General features: G+C 36.5%; 1 long non-coding RNA gene across 1 annotated transcript in view; it reads left to right on the forward strand.

The window, feature by feature from the left end:
• The first annotated feature begins 12,797 nt into the window (after positions 1-12,797).
• The window catches only part of LOC143165617 (uncharacterized), a 171,064-nt gene continuing 166,971 nt past the window's right edge, over positions 12,798-16,890 (forward strand). Inside the window, exon 1 of the long non-coding RNA XR_012996283.1 lies at positions 12,798-12,908. This is a non-coding gene — a long non-coding RNA (uncharacterized LOC143165617). The remainder of the gene's footprint in view (positions 12,909-16,890) is intronic.

Below are 16,890 nucleotides of genomic sequence, written 5' to 3' on the forward strand. Positions count from 1 at the left end.
CTTGGTACTTGAAATTTGTTCATACAAGCAAAAAGCTACAACTGTAAGTTCCTGTTTAGTTTCTGGCAGAACAAAGTGTGTATAATATTTGTTAACTGATTTATTCTTTCCTTTGGAAACTATGTTATCTAGGGAAATATCCCATCTTTTTAATCTGACTTTAAGTAACAAAATTGACCTTAAATGTGGAAATATAGATACAACCTTGCAAGAACTAGGAGCTCAGAGAAAATGCAATTGTATATTTTGCTATATCTTAAGAAATATTTCTGGTTAGAATTTCAATCGGTAATATTTTCAGTCAATTTTTATTTAAGAAGTTTGATAATGCATTTTAAAAAGAATTTTCAAAGATCTTTTCAAAATTTGTGGTGTATATAAACTACACAACAGAAGTATACAAGGATTATTTTCTTTCCCTAGTGGTAACAGGTCTCATTGAGTTTATGGAGAGGAAAATTGGCCTGTTTGGTCAAATATACTCTTGATTAGCCATCAGATATGAAAGGGTGTTCTGTAATGTTCTCTGAAAGCTTGCAAAAGTAGCCTTTGTCAGAAGGGAAGGTGAATTTCAAAAGCAATAACCTGCTTTCAGTGGCAACCTGGATTAGTTGGGCTGTGAACTGACTTTGAATTCCTGGTGGCATAAAAGGAGGTGAATCCAGCTTCCAGCTCTTATTCTGTAGCAATTTTCAGGTACAGACTATTCTAAGGAAATGACTAACTGACTGCAACACATAGAAATATGGCCTCTACCATAAGTCAGACCCCAACTATGTTTCATATGAGAAACTTTGATATCTGGGTCAAATACTGTACAGCTGTAAAAAAAGCAGGTATTGTCATGTGATCAGCAAAATTAAGTATGTAAGTGGTTGCACAATTTCATGGCATACCACCCATATAATAGCTCAGTAATCATGACTGGAAGTAACAAACAAGTACATGAGAAGAGCAAGGTTTGAATCAGAAAGTATTTTGGTGATTAAAGAGCAAATACTAGGAATTAATTATAATTTAGAAAAGTTCCAGTCCTATTCTCATTAAAACCAATGGAAGCTGACAGGCAGAGAGATTAAGCTCGTAGTGCCTTTGAAGGATCTTAGTTTTAGTGCTGTCATTCAAATTCTTCACTTCGGCTCAGAACATGTACAGCGTAAGCACCACAAAGAGCAGACAAATGTCACATCACCAGAATGGCTCAGTGGTGACACAGTAGGGTCACCTTATGATAGAGGAATGAATTTTTTCTTTCTGTCTTTTTCTGAGCTGATCAACCAGGCTTCTGGTTGTGACGGTGTATGTGGTTTAGACACCTGTTCTCTAGGAGCAGGGCCAAATCCACCGATTAATTTCATAGCTGCTTGTGCATTTTCACTGCTGAGTTCCAAAGGTACAATCATAAGCTTGATGATGGCTGCTCTCAGTTCAGGAGTGGATGTTTTAACAAATGGTACAAAAACTTACGGTGGTTGTGGTATAGTTAAATTTTCAATATGGCAAAGCAATTCAGAGAGTCTGCCTAAATTATCTGTATGCTTTTTACTAGCTCTGGAGTAAAACTTTTCAGAGGCCAGGACTGACCCATCAGAATGTACATTCAAAGTAGCCGATAAGCAATCCCTTTATTATTTATAGCGCAATCATTCATAAATGTATTTAAGAAAAGGGATGATCTATTTTCTACATGTTCCTTAAAGGGATTCCATTTTAACTTCAATTGTAATTTTTACCTTTTTCAGTAGAATTTATTGACACAATGCCTAGCACAAGCCCTAGATTTTGCATCATCCTTTTGTCTGCAAGCATATTCACCAACCGCTTAATTTGTCATAGCCCTGGAGGTATCAAAACTAATGAGCTTTGTTTGAATAGACTTTTTCCAGTTCATCTAGCACACTTTGGGGTAATCATTCAGTTTCTGTTTGCTTCTGATGTGAAGCATTGTGGGAAATATAAGAAAATAATGGTTAAAAAAAAAAAGCAGTATAAATTGTTAACAGCCACATTCTCTGAAAAGCCCTAAAGATGTTATATTTTTAATTTCACTATTTATTGAAGTATTGTGAGTACCTTAAGTACAATCATTACAAGATAATATCAAAGGAGAATCTGATAAAATGCTATTTTTCAATTAGCTCTGAGTTTAAAACTTTGCTTTTTTAAGTCTTTCACAGCTAACAAATCTTTAAACAATCTAACCTTTCAGGATTTGGAAGTGGACAAGATAATAACTATGAATACATAATATTGCAGCAGTGGTAAGGGTTTAAAAATCTATTACTGGGATTACATACAGGAATACCTTTTATTGGTCAGACAATTGCATTTTCATTTTTATAAAGCATTTCCCTATACTCGGTATTATACCACAGAGATACACAAAAATGGAATGCAGAGGTGTGCACTGCATAAGTAATTTCTGAAAGTGTCAGATACTCTGTACGATGTATGCTTTTAATCTCAAATTCTTAGGAAGGTTTGTCCTTCTTGCCAATTAGGACAACATTTGTGGTTTATGTTATTTTTGCCTTGTATGCTCTAGAATAATGTATCTTTAATTTATAGGAAGTTTCCAATTATAGAGTAAGGGGTTTCAAGTTCTTTTTTAAGTTAGTACATTGAGGACAGATTCCCTAGAACTTTTGGTTAGTTTCTTCTTCTTCCTCTTAAAAAAAAAAAAAAAAAAAAAGAACCTGGTAGGCCAGGCCAGGCTCTAAATTTGATTGCGAAGCAGCACAACGAGTCAGTATTTTTCAACAGGCTATAATAAGCAACTGAAACTTACTCTGTGATAACTTTGCATCAGTAAAGCATAACACTTCTAAATAGCCCATTACAATCTAAAAAGGGTTGTTTCATATGAACAGTCCCAGGGCCACTTAGTATATTTTCACATTTCTCATTATAAGTTGATTTGATGAAAAGCTTTTTCTGTAAAGCAGAGTGAGGAAGAGGGAGAAAGGAGGTGGAGGAAGAGATGGAAGGGCAAGAGAGGAGGGAAAGGGCAGGAGTTATTTGCTTTTTAAATCAATTATAATCTCCTTTGGAACTTTTTTGTAATACATTGTCATATTAAGATGACTTGGAAAAAAACTAGCAGGAGAAGGGCATAAAGTTAGCAGTTAGCTGAAACTCGGCCTACCTAGAATTGAAGTAAGTAGAAACTGTGGCAAAGGTTGTCTTGCTTTATTAACTGATTATTATTTTATATTGATACAGTGCAGTGCCCTACAGAGATACTCAGGGTGTCTTATTCAATGGTAGCATGGGTATCAGAAGCAATGTTAGGTTCATCGCCAACTCATGTTCCTGAGGTTTGTTTTACATCTCAGTTGGCCTAATTAGTATAGGTGGAGTTTTATATGAAGACAGCTAACAATATTTCTGTTCCCACATTAGGTCTTCCAGCTTTGTAGCTCTTCCTAGCTGTGCTGCACTGTGCTGTGTAGACATCCACTTAGTGACACAAATCAGTTTGTAGGCCAGGGCTTCTGTGGGTTCCATGTGTGATATTGAGTACTTAGCTGGCATTGACAAGCAGTGTTTGTCTTCTCAGAGATAGAGCTATAACTTCTGCTTGTTGCCTTCACTGGCTTATTCAGGCTTTCATCACTTTTGAATTGGATTGCTGCTGTGAAATCTCCCCTCTTGGAGGTCACTGGAAAGGCAGAATTCAGAATATCTTATGTGGATGGCTAAGCCAGGTTCAATAAGTACAGTAGTTCACATAGTTAAGAAAAAAACGGTTTTGACTTATACTTTACGTTATGGCTTGGCCCTTATGTATCGTAGAGTTAAGATTTGCTAAAGAGCAGTCTCTTGATTTGTATATCTGGGGACAGGGAAGGGATCATTTTCAAATAAGAAACATGCCCAGAATAACTTATAATACAATTGAGATCTCTTATATGAGGGTGCAGCACCTCTGGCTTCTTATCCTATGGGAAGGCACCACCCCTTTTCCTCCCTTACTATTGCTTAAATGTTTAGGACCAAGAGATGATTTTAGATTACTGTCTATTTGGTGCAGCTTAATCGAACCTTTTGTGCTAAACAGTGACCTGCTCTCAAATCTCAGTCGTAGAAACAAGAGCTTAGAGGGACTGCATTCAGAGAGGATGTCCAGGAAAAAAATTTGTCTAAAAATTCTTCCTGAAATGTTTTCTCTGAGGAAAGCCAGATGCTAAATCAAACTCAAAAGAAATCTAAGAAAGAATTGTTTTTGTGAGGCAAATTCTGTACTATCTATTTCCAGGGTTATGGCTTTTTTTACGCTCTGTCTTTCCTTCCACAAACTCTGCTCTACATTATTTTCTTTTTTTTCTTCTTTTATTTATTTTTTCTTTTATTTGCTTGTTTACATTTATTTATTTAGCGTCTCTCTGCTGTGTCTGGTATATTCTCAAGCATAAATTCATTCAGGTAACCTCAGCATCATATCCATGTGTTTTCCTGTTCCAAAGTATTTATGTAATTTTTTTGGGAATAAACTGGTGATTTACAGGTTGGATTATTATAAAGTAGAACTCAAAGTACAGGGTTATGAAACATGTGTCTTGAAAAAACATCTATGTTACGGTTATAAATAATAAAATAGGAGTTTTATGAGAAAGGGTGCTAAAATTTTAAATGATGCTGTCTATTCTTTATCGTGACATGTATTTAATGCACTTTTTATCGTCTCTACCACTTTTTAAAAAAACGCTTACTTCAAACATTTAATTACAGTAATTGGAGTAATCTACTCCAATTACAATTATTGTAATGGGAGTAGATCTGGACTCTTTCTTTAACTTCTGGTGTCATGTATACCCTTGCATACTGGTTAAGGCTTATGCAAAGTTTTTGGGACCCCTTAAGGTATCGTTGAAGGTTTCAGACAGATTTCTGTTACTTCCCTAGAAGTTTGGCATAGAAAGAATGTTAAAGGTGCCATGTTGTATAGTTTGCTTGATTTGTAGAATATGTTATTGGGGTTCAGTGCCAGGCAGATACTTTAATATATTGTAAGAAACAGCACATTTCTCTCTAAACCGTATAACTGAAATAACAGCAACCTTCATCCCAAACAGATGGACATGTCTCCAGTGAGAACTTGGGGATTTGAGAGGGACACTCTGGGTGTAGTGCTGTCACTGTTGCTTTGTGAAGTGTGGAGGATTATGGGAGAGTGGCTGGCATCCAAGGAAACAATAGAACTATAGAGACAAAAAAGCCAAAGGATGGGTTAGAATTTGACTCCGAGAGATGCTTAAAAAGCATTTCTGAGCTATGCAACAATTAGAAAGGAGCTTGGAACCAAAAATAGACTTCTGTGTTCCTTGTAGATAAACACAACTGCAGCAGAGTAACTCTGTCATCAGATTGTGCTTCTAAGAGAAACAAGTCTGCCTGAACTTTAGCTAATCACTCAAGGAAAAAAAAAAACCCCAAACATATTTAGGTAAGAAGTATATACTCTCTGTATTCAGGGACTGCCATGCAGGATTGGGTTACACAAAGCATTTATTCCTCAGGATAGCACGATTGCTCAGTGAAGTCAGTTAAGTATACACGTCATCTCAGGCCTTCAAGACGTCACCATTTTTGTCAGACACTTGCTCTACTCTTCCTCCTCCTTTGGTGGATATTACTTGTGGCATTTAGTCTTTTTTTGGGTTTATTATGGTAATAGTTTGATTTTGATACACTTGTGGAAACCTTAATATGGGTATATCTGAGGACTCTTTTGCAGTCTGAAGTAGCTCACGCTCCTAAGTATTACTGTACTGATGAGTTTGAATAAGCTGTTGAGTGCAACAAACAAATTTGGTCAAAATGACTATCTGTCAACTTATGTTAGAAATTTGGAATATCTGGCTTGGCATATCTGGGACCAAGTTGCTAAAAAGTGCTGGTAAAAGCACCAAACCCTTTATGATTAGACACTTGGTTTTCAGCAGTAACAAAAATGTACCAGAAAAAGTCCCTGGAAGGAGCAAATTAAAGGCCGCAGTTAACCTTATGACTTTGCCTTTGCTTGAATTACTACCTGGATTAACAGTCATTGCAATGAGAGAAGGCGTTAGTGCAGACAAGCTTAAATATTTTTGATATGTGTTGTTTAAAGCTCTTTGTGAGCCCCCTCTACTTCAACATTTCTATTTTTTGCCATAAAATAAGTTTTTATATCGGCACCCTAGAACGTTTATATTTTCTAATACTGGAAGGTCTGCCTCAATCAAACTTTAATTTTGCTATAATATATTTGTTCAGTGAATAAATTTATACAGCCCTTACTTTACTTTTAAAACATGTAAGATCTTACAGACTTTTAATTAAGGTTTTCTAATTAGTACATCAAAACAGTTCCAATTTTTTTAAAATAAAAAAGGTCTATTTTTAATTATGCAGGTGATTTATTTTCCGTATGAATAATGCCAGTGAAATCAGTGGGGCAATGTGAGAGGCGATCCAAATGTAGGCTGCTTATACCTGTTTCCTGCTTTGTAGCTTTGCATGCTTTGATATGTCAGGAGGCGGCAAAGCATGGAACTGACGTAGAGGTGGAGCCCTGGGGGCTGAAGGCATGTATTTTTGCAAGTTTGGGCCTACAGTGACATAATACTTGCTAGACCAATTTTTGCTGAACGTAAAGGTGTAATGCAACATCAGTCAATCCTTTAGAGCAGTCTGCTTGGAAGCCTGTTGGTACACACCATTTGTGGAATGTATTCAGTGGAGAGAAGCAGCCAAATAATGGCTGAAGGGAAGTATTTATTTGTTTGTTTTAAAATGAACCCACTGTGAGATATGAATGCTAGTTTGACATTGCAGTTGAATTAAATCCTATAAAGCTGACACAGATTATAGCAGCATTGTTTAGCTGACAAAAATGTATGGAGTACAGTGGACACTGACTCACGTTGGCAGGAATCAGCTTTAGGGAATTCTGCTTCACCAAACAGATCTCTTTACTTCTAATATTTGACAGTATAGCCATTCAAAGGAATCAAAGATGAGACACATGAAAAGGGAGGGATACTTTAGAATAACTACCTTCAGCTGGAAATGAAATCGGATATTAATTCTTAGAGAAACATAAAATTCAAAACCTCTGAAAGAAGGAAGAAAACAAATGTATTTTTTATGAAGACTTTTGCTAAAACCTTGGAGGTCTTCCTTCATTCTAACATCCAAAGGTGAATATGAAATTTGTTGCTAGAAAATTATGTATCATTGTGGAACTCGTATAAGATGCACTCAACAGTTAAATGGAATTTTTATCTGTAATCTTACAGAAGATTTATATAAATTACCTTATAAAAACATGGTAATAGAGGGAAAGAGTACCAAAAAAGTAATAGCAGAATTGTCAGAAGACGTGAGGAAGCTTGAATACTATGTAAAATGCATTCTGAGTTTTGATTATTGTACACGTGTTTTAAAAAATTCAAACATGCATGGCTGCACGTATTGTATAATTTCCGCTGCTAGAGGAAATACCGACCAGTGGATTTCTTCCTCCTTGAGTATTTGATGCAAACATATAGTATAAGCAGTTTGGAGTTACAGAAAATCTGTCAGCCTTTGTTTTTCTTCTGTAACATGTTAAGATGTATTTGTTTTCATACATTCAGGAAAGGTTAGCTTAGTAACAGTAATTAACGAGAATAAGTGTGAAGGTTTCTGATAAAATAAAGGTGTGGCATAGTTGGATTAGAACAGGTTATGGACAGTTATTTTCTATTCTGCTAGCTACAAGAAATAACTGTACGTTCTGTGTTACACTGACTTTTGATTCCATGTTGGTTTGACACGGAGTTTTGCCATCCTCTCCTACATTTGCCATTTAAGCAGTGGCTTCTAGCATTTTGTTTCATTTTCTAGGAAGAAACTACGTTGCTCTCTCTACGCAGTTTTGCAGAGGACATTAGCAAGAGCAACAAAATAAAGTTCTTCTGGATCTTGCAGTAGAACTATTGATTGTCCTTGTATTGCTTGTTGGGTGTTTCATTAAAACAATTACAGATGGTAATTCCCTGATTGGTCTCTCACTTGGGGTCTGCTGTGAACATTGAGCCTTGGAAGTGACATCATTCCCGCTTTCTGTCCCTATTTCTGGTGATCTATGCGGAATGGTTCTTTAGTGGAGGGGGTTTGGTTTCTTGCTGATGGAGCTCCTTCTTTTGCCTATACATCCCAGAGGAACATCGCTGATTTGAAGAGGGGAAAAGTACTGTTTGGATAACTGTCTCTTCTCATATATCTTTATAGATTTATCTACACAATAGCCAGAGTTAGAATTGCCACATGTTTGGTAGCTGGTTACCTCAAGAATTTAGTATGAGCATGTGTTCCCTAATAGCTGACTTTTCTTCCCAGTTCATTGACTTGATTTCTTTGGTGGATTTTCTTTGTAAGTACGGATACCGGACATGTTATCCACTGGAAAAGTAATGGAGCAGCTACCCTCCAGGCTGGAACATAGCTAAGTTCCAGCAGTGCTGATGTTCATATTAAGCACTGTGAATAGCAAGTAGGGTCAAATCCTGTTTATGGTTGGGGTCAGATCATATTTATTGTTGTGGTACAGGAGCTGTTTGGTGCTGTTTTGTTCACACTGACTTGGAAAGAAAGGGAATCTGTACATCCTTGTTGGAACTGGTAGGTAAAAATAGGTTGTTTGATTTTTTTGGTTTTTTTCTTTAAATGCTATTTGAACTTAATCTGTAAGAATGTAAGGTCTTGTTTCTATTGAGTTATGTTAAACTACACTGAAATTTGTATATTTTTGATTATGGATATTCAAATTAAGTCAAAGGTGCTCGTAGCCTTTGTATAGCCTTTGATGGCCATATATTTTAAATAAAGCAACAGTTTTGGCAAAGATGGAGTAGAAAGTTAAAATGTGTGTTTGAAGTAGGTCTCCTCATCTATTGCATTAGTCAGTTCCAGAATAGATAAATGCAGATGAAGAAGTGATAAGGAGTGTAATATTTTAGAGAACTTAGTAGTTTTGCCTTGGTTATCCTGCTGGAATGCCATTTTTTAGACAATCGTCACACTTGCACTTGGTTTCTGATACTCATTTGGACAGTGGCTGAGGGATATTAGCCAGCCAAGTGCTGCTCAGATGTTGGTATTCTGTAGTATTTATGGTTGGGGTAAGGTAAGCTATAATCTAGGAGGGTGACATTAACTTGTTAATAAGGATAATAGTCAGTTGATGCCAGCACCTCCATTAATGACGTGGGTGCATGGTAATTACGAGAATGGAAGTTCTTGCTTTAATGCCCAGCTTTCGGGTTCTGGAGAGCTGCGTGGATGGCTGTGTTCAAGGTGCTTGGTTAACAGCACGTTGTATTATTGGCGGCTTCTGACTTTTATTTAAATGTGAAACCTACTCTTTGGTCCACATATTTTTTGTTTTGTTTTTTTACCAGCTTATCCTGTGTTGAATAAACTCTTTATTTCCCACTTTTCTTTGTTATGCCATCCTGTTCGTTCTGAGGTATGTTTTCATAGGGGAGTTTAAAATGAGCTTCCTGACACATGTATTCTTTAGCTAATTCTGAACATGACATAAAAAGGAATCTTTTTCTGCTACAGTAAATATTTTTGTAATACAGCATGCTTATTTAATGTAAGTAGGTTTCTGAGATACCGTGCAAAATGGGACCCAATTTTATTAAAGTAGCCTAAAGAACTGAATAAATCCTTTAAGCCAATTGTATAAAAATGCAAATTTAAGTCAAGCAATTAAAACCAGATAGAAATTAGAGATTTGGATTTTGCAGAGCAAGCTTTCCACAGCCACTGCCAGATTACTATGCAATTTATCTGGATTCTGTCAGCGATAGTCAGACTAGATTTTGATAAAGAGCAGCAAATCTGTCCTTCCGTAGCTCCCGTGACTTGCCGCAAATTTCATTCAAGTTGAAGCGTCTGTACAATCCCTTGAATAATTTGGAGTTAATCATTTGTACTTCACAGCCTCTGATAGGCCTTAGACTTGGGGGGTGGGAACAGATTTGGCTTTTTAATCGCCTTGTATATTGTACAGCGTGAGATAAATGACATAGACTGTCTGAAATCTACATTCTTGCTTCTGATGCAAAAGTGTAATTAATTTTGTGCAGTGTTTCAGAATTGATCATGGTCACTTGAATTTCTAATTTTTCATTCAATTCAAAGACCTTTTTTTTAAAAGAATGTGCTTGGAGTGTGTGAATGCTCTCTGATGCTAGTGTACTAAATGACTATTTTACGCCTCTTTTTCAATAAGGTGAAACAGAGGTCAAGGCATGTGGCTCGTGTTCATCTCTGTCCCAGCCTGCTTCTGGATGTATTTTCTGACTTATAGGAAATACAATCAAACTTATGAAATTACATCTAAATACTTAGACTGCACTGTATTCACTTCTGTGCCTTGTAGAAATCCAAAAGGCTTCTTTCAGAAATCCTTTTCAGTATAAAACAATTAAGCACAATTTAGGCAATAATTACCCTAATTAACTACACTATAATGTTTGTATTCAAGATTATAGAAACATTGTATCTGTTCTCTACTGCAATAATAACAAGTCTTCCTAATTTCTCTGTCTTGATAGTACTTGTATGTGCTTCTTTGTTTGGTATATTTCACTGTAAAAATATTTGTCAGTGAAAGATTGAACAATATGAATGAATTTGATTATGCCATTGTCAAAAACCCCATGCATCACAATTTCTTGTTTTTAATCACTACTGTAAACCTCACAGCCTGAGGGCATAGTTTTAATTTGGGTGCCTTACTAATGAAAAGAAAAAAATAATTGTTTTGCCTGGATTTAATAATAAGCAATAAAATCAGCCAACCAGATTTTACCTCTGCATTCAATCTCTTTTTTATTATAAAACATTTTTGTCCTTTTTTTTTTTTTTTTTTTAGATTACAAGCGTAGATACCGAACATTTTACTAATAAATATTTCAGTTTGCTTATGAAGGCTAATGCTGTCATCTGAATATGGAATTATATTTCTTTCATGCTTCATTATCATTTCATGGTAGTAATGACAGTGAGGCGATGGAATATTTACAGGCTTTTCAGAAGACATTTATCCAATACATTTCCCTGAAGGGCACCTAGGCTTAAAGATACATTATCCTTTTATAAAACACTGCCCAGAATCCCAATTTCTGAATCAACCAATCAGAACTTGTTTTGCAGCAGTTACTGCTAAAACCCTCAAGCCAGTCTCATATTAATCCTGTGAATCTAGTGTGTGTGTGTGAGTGGAGGACTGGGGAGGGGGAGAGAGGTAGCACTCACTCCTGAATCGTCAGGCTTGGTACTTTAAGTAAAATATGTTATTTCTTCTGTATCGATACAGTTTTTCAAACCCGTACTTAGAACATTTTGTTGAAACTGGGTAGACTGCAGTAGTAAAGGCTGGTCATTCAAGTTTGGACATAGCTTTTATTTAAAGTTTGTTAGACTTTTGCATTAACTTAAAATAACCTTGTCTGTTGTGTGGCTGTTAAATGCGCAGATTCCTCGGATCTCTGTTGCTGTACATAAATATGTTGCCTGAATCCATCTTATTCTAAAAGTATTCAGGCGTTCAATCTGTTGCTCAGTAGCTGGGCTCTCTTTTGAAGAGCCTTGTTTGCTTTGTGCAAGGCTGCTGTAAGAAGCAGCACTTATTTGTGTCTGTGTAAGATTTATTATTTGTAAATAAGGAAAGAAAGCAAAAGTTTTACACTGCTATAATATCTGTCATCCAAAGGACTTCATAAGAGGCAGTATGTTACAGTGGTTAGTATGTTGGAATATGTTATGGAACCAGGATTTTTCTTCTGCTACTGGCCTACTGTACTGGTTTGTGTCTACACTGCATTTGGCAGAGCAATGTAGAGATTTCTTTTCAGATTCCAAAAGAAATCTAGCTGAGATACCACAGAGCTCTGTAGGAGCTAGTATACTCTGTGCCCTTTGTTGAAGCTAACTCTAGGATCTCTGCTATATGGCAATAATTAATTTAGACATAACATGCACACCATTGAAATTAATATAGTGGAAAGATCCCTATACTGGCAGTCCCTGGTACTCAACATACTGTAAGGTGGCAAAAGGTGAAATTTTTAGTAAAAGCTGTAGAACAAATCTTTCTTAGAAAAAAAAATCCTCTGTGATAACAATGCAGAATTATCTCATCTGAGATATGCATATCCTAAACTGCATACAGCTTACATTATCTCCCTCAAAGGGTTGATTATATAAATTTCTCCATCCAGGAGTTCTAACTTACAGCTTCAGAATACTGAAGTATTTCAAAGTTTATGCAATATTCGCCACTAAAACAATTGGCATATACCATCTGTTACCACATGCACATATCCAAGATACTGCATTTTATCCCCAGAAGGGGTGTAGAAAATGTGCATGTCTGCCAAAAAAGTTGAGTGGCTCTGGTGAAGTAGTTTGATGCTCTTTGGCAGCCAATCTCAATGCTTCTGGTAGTCCTGTAAGCAGGCGCTTTTGCTCCTTTCCTGTCTTTCCTAAAATATAAGTTTTAAAGTTCACATGGGCAAGTCACTTTGGGGCATATTTTTAATGGCTTGAGACTCAGTTCTTTCTCTGACAACTTAATGCGTGCAAAAATGAAGATCAAATTCCAGAGCAAGAATAAAATAAAATAAATGCCTGCATATTTTCTGCTCTAACTGCTTGTTTTGTGCCCAAGAACAGATAATTAGAGATAAATGTGCTCAGATGTGCACCTGCAAATCAATTTGGCTGCAAAAATAATTTCTGTTGTTCAGTTCCCAGTGTCTATCGATGTAACAGCTACTACGCAAAGAGGATTTACCGGGAGCCCCAGATGTTGCTGAAATAAAAGCACAAGTCTTGTCTCTGTATACAAGTGGTATGCTCTCAAGGTGAGACTAATATACTCTCTTTTCTTTGACTGGACTAAAAGATATGTATATAATAACCTGACCACTGATTTACAAATTACTAGTGGTTCTTGAGCTAGCTTGCATTTAGGTCTGGATAATTTAGAAGATTCCTTTGCTTCAGCAATCTTTGGGCATCTTTTATGTCCATCAATATGGGACTAGTCATGCCCAACACCATTCTGATAAAATGAGAATCCTCTGTGTACCTTTCATTGGCACTGAGCACTTCCACTTATTTTCACAACATCAGGAAAAAAGATGCCTGGCATATTTGAGCAGAAATCGCTCTTGGTGGCTGTTAATCCCAACAAAACCACAAAGCTGTTCCACAATACAATTTAATTCCCAGTTAACAATCTTGCGTATATGTTCACTAATGTTTTCTCCGTAATCTCCACTGAAATGCTTAATGATTTCTAGTGACTTCTAGATTACTAAAGCAAGATTTATCTTGTCGACTGTGTATACTTGTTGATGTTCTTTCTGAAGACTATAGATGTAAACATGGTGTGAGTCACCATTTTGCACAGGCTGTTTGTGTTGGTTTTGGGAATTTCAGTGCTGTTGATGTTCCAGTAATAGTAAAGTTGCTGTTTTGCATATCTTTCTTTGTCTGGAATACCTATAGCTGTAGTAGGTTGAGATACTTACCTAATGCTGTTGAATAACTGGTTTATAGAATGGTGGCTGTACCTCTGTGCTGTATATCAACATTGGTAGCAGACTGCTGGAGGTACTTTGGAGTACTGTCTGAGGAGAAGGTGCCAACATGATGGATTCATAATACATATCATGTGGCTTGAAATAGATGTATAGTTTGGTATGAGTGGCAAATGAAGGGAACCGGGCAGATCTTTACGAAACCTAACTTCTATGTAAAACCCCTGCCCTCCTCTCAAATTCAGAACTTAAATTATTGGGATAAATCTAAAATCCTTAGCTTCAGGGTTTGGGGAGGTGCAGAAAAAACTGATTTCTGTGAACAATTGTCTTAATAAATAGCCGTGTATTTTGTCCTTTTTGGTTCCTCTCCCCTCAATCTACAGAAATGTCTGTCCTTGAAGATTAGATGCTTGGAGATTAGATACTGTGGATGCATGCAGATCCTTAGTTGTTGTAGTGGGAAGAATAGGTCTGCATGACAATTGCTCAATATGTTAGATATGTATAGGGTTCACTTAGTATGAATATTTCTGAGAATTAATATTTGGAAGCAGCAGCAGCATGAGCTATTTCTAAGATCTTTCAGGAAAAAACTTCGCTCCTTATGATTTACTTTGAAGAATAACACTTTCTTTCCAGAACTTGTTTCAGTAGGTTGGCTTTAAGAGCATCAAAGGAATGAGACCACTCTAAAGTGAACACTAAACTGAAGATATATTTGATTACAAAGGGGATTGTGCATAACAGTAATTTGTATCTCTAAATAACCTCTCATGCAGTAGATTTACAGTTGGAATGTGTGAGGGGGTGTGCCTCATGCTACAGGATCATAAAGCTTGTAGATAAAATGAAAGATATTACTAGAGCATGTCTTTCACCCCTGTGAGTGCTAGGTAAGTGCCTACAGTAAGGCACTTTTTTTTTTTTAAAGAAAAAAAAAACCCCACACCAAAATCACAACCAACTAAACAAAAAATCCAGGGCAAATACATTTAAATTTAAGCGATCAGATTTAAACAGTATTAAAAAAAAAAATAGAAAGTTCTGCTTAAAACAAAATTCTGCAACTGCAACTTAGTTCTTCCTGAATAAAAAATTAAGGTAGAGATAATAACAAACAAAATCCAATAATCCAACCTACTTTAAGGTGTAGGTAAAAAAATGTTGCATGGCGATTGGCACAAAATTACTCAAACACATTGATTGCTTGCTCAGATCATTAGAGAGCTATGCAAAGAAAAAAAAAAAGAAATTAGTAACTGTTATGGTGTTTGTGGTAGAAAAATCTGTTGCAGGCTGTGAAAGATATAGCTTTTTGCCTGAGAGAGTAAACTACACTTGAATGCTGTGGAATGTCATTGCTATTTGGGTGTCACTAGTCTGGTATAGCCTGTGTCTAGTTTTGGGATTGTTGTAACTTTCTCCTTCCTGTTAGCTTGCATTGAGTGCCCACTGTAATCTTGATTTCTTTTCCAGTTGCAGATAACAAGAAAAATGTTATAATTACACTAGACAGAGTTCTGAAATTGTGATTATCTAAGTAATATCATAGTAATTTTGCAAGACAGGATTTCTCTGGTTTTTCTTTTCTTAAGAGCCAAAGACTACTTTTCACCTTGTGGTTAACCAGGAAAAGGGGGTAACCTCAAGCAAACACACCCCTCTCCCCACCCTCCCAGTCCCCATCTTTTAAACCTCCTGAAAAATCCTAAGCAACTGCGTATGGCTTATTACTCAAGAGAATTTGAACTCATAACACTTGAGATGAAAAAAAGGACTCAAAGCTGCTCACCAATCAAGAATAAAACATTTCCACTGTGCAAGACTTGCCTCGACAAAGAATAAATCTGTAAATCATTAACTGTATTTTTCCATCCTCCCCTCTCCCCCCTACCCTGAGTGTGCATCACTATGCGTACTGGTTTAAGGCAGACACAACCCCTTGTAAAGTCGTCGTGGCTGGAATCTGATACAGCACTTGCTTTAAAATCCACTTTGATCAGTGAACATTAACCAAAGTGTCGACAAAAGGTCATTTGGCCTCAGGGAAGAAATAGAAAATTTTATGTACAGAACACATTGCAGTGAGCACAGGGTCATTATAACCATGAGAATAGCTGTTGTGGGTTTTGTTTTGTTTGGTGTTTTTTTTTTTTTCCTTCCTTGGCTACTATATGACTTTGAACTTGGCATGGAAGCACAGGCTGCTGAAGCAAAAACTCCTCCCTCCAGTGATCACATGAGCCCCTGTGAATTCTTGACAGGGCCAGTAAAGAGCCGTGTCCCGCAGCAGATATCATATTTTTGACATAGGACTTCAATTGCAAAAATGTTGATGACCAGTGCAAATGTATTGATTTGGTTTTTTTTTTCCTCAATAGACCAAAGTGTTGTTTGTAGTTAGAAGAGGAGAAGAAAGCTAGTGAAACTGAGTTGAATCTACTTCTTTAGAAGCCTGGGTTATCAAACTCATTAATCTACATGTCAAGAGGCTAGGAATGAATAATTGTGTGTAGAATTTATCTGCCAACATGATAGCTACTTTTCAGCTCTCTCTTCAGAGCTCTTTCATTGTGCTTGGCTTTATTATATGCTTTGTCTTTTCTATTTCTAGTCTGTTGGGGAGGTATAGAAATATGTACCTCGGCACTACAGAGGACAGTTGCTTTGAAACATGACACTGGTTAGTTCTTTGCATGCACATTTATTCTTACCTAGGTGTTTAAGCAGCAGGGTAGCTTGCAAGATTTACTCTTTGTTCAAATGTTAATTCTTAGCATTACAAACATGATTCCACCAAAAAAGTCCGCCTTGGAGGTAACGTCTTCGTGCCATTTTTGACAGCTTTGTGGACAATATAGGCTGCTTTATTAAAATAGCGTTCTTGTTAGTAAAGCTTATAAATGATGAGGATTCAGAGCATTTTATAACAATGATGTTTCAAGAATCTCAGTACAATTGAGATGCTCTTTATTATTCGCTGCAGGGATTTTCATTGCCATGAAAGACAAAATCCAAAACCAAAGCTGGTGTGGAGAGGGTGGTAGAAAGCAGCTTCTGTGAGGATGCGAAACGAATTTGAGTCAGAATATATTTTAACTACCTTACTTTCTGAGAGAGCATTGTCCTGATTCTGATCTTGAATTTGTTTTATGCCAGTGTGGCAGTACAATAGTTTAACTGATTTATCCAGAATTTCTGCTCTGTTTGGTTTATACCAACTCTGCATGCCTTTCTCTTGCTTACTATGCGTGTTTTCAAGACAAAATGTTGATGTGATTCTGATGCCAGAGTTTTA

This window comes from Aptenodytes patagonicus, chromosome 11 (assembly GCF_965638725.1).
Source record: "Aptenodytes patagonicus chromosome 11, bAptPat1.pri.cur, whole genome shotgun sequence".
Taxonomy (NCBI): Eukaryota; Metazoa; Chordata; class Aves; order Sphenisciformes; family Spheniscidae; genus Aptenodytes; species Aptenodytes patagonicus.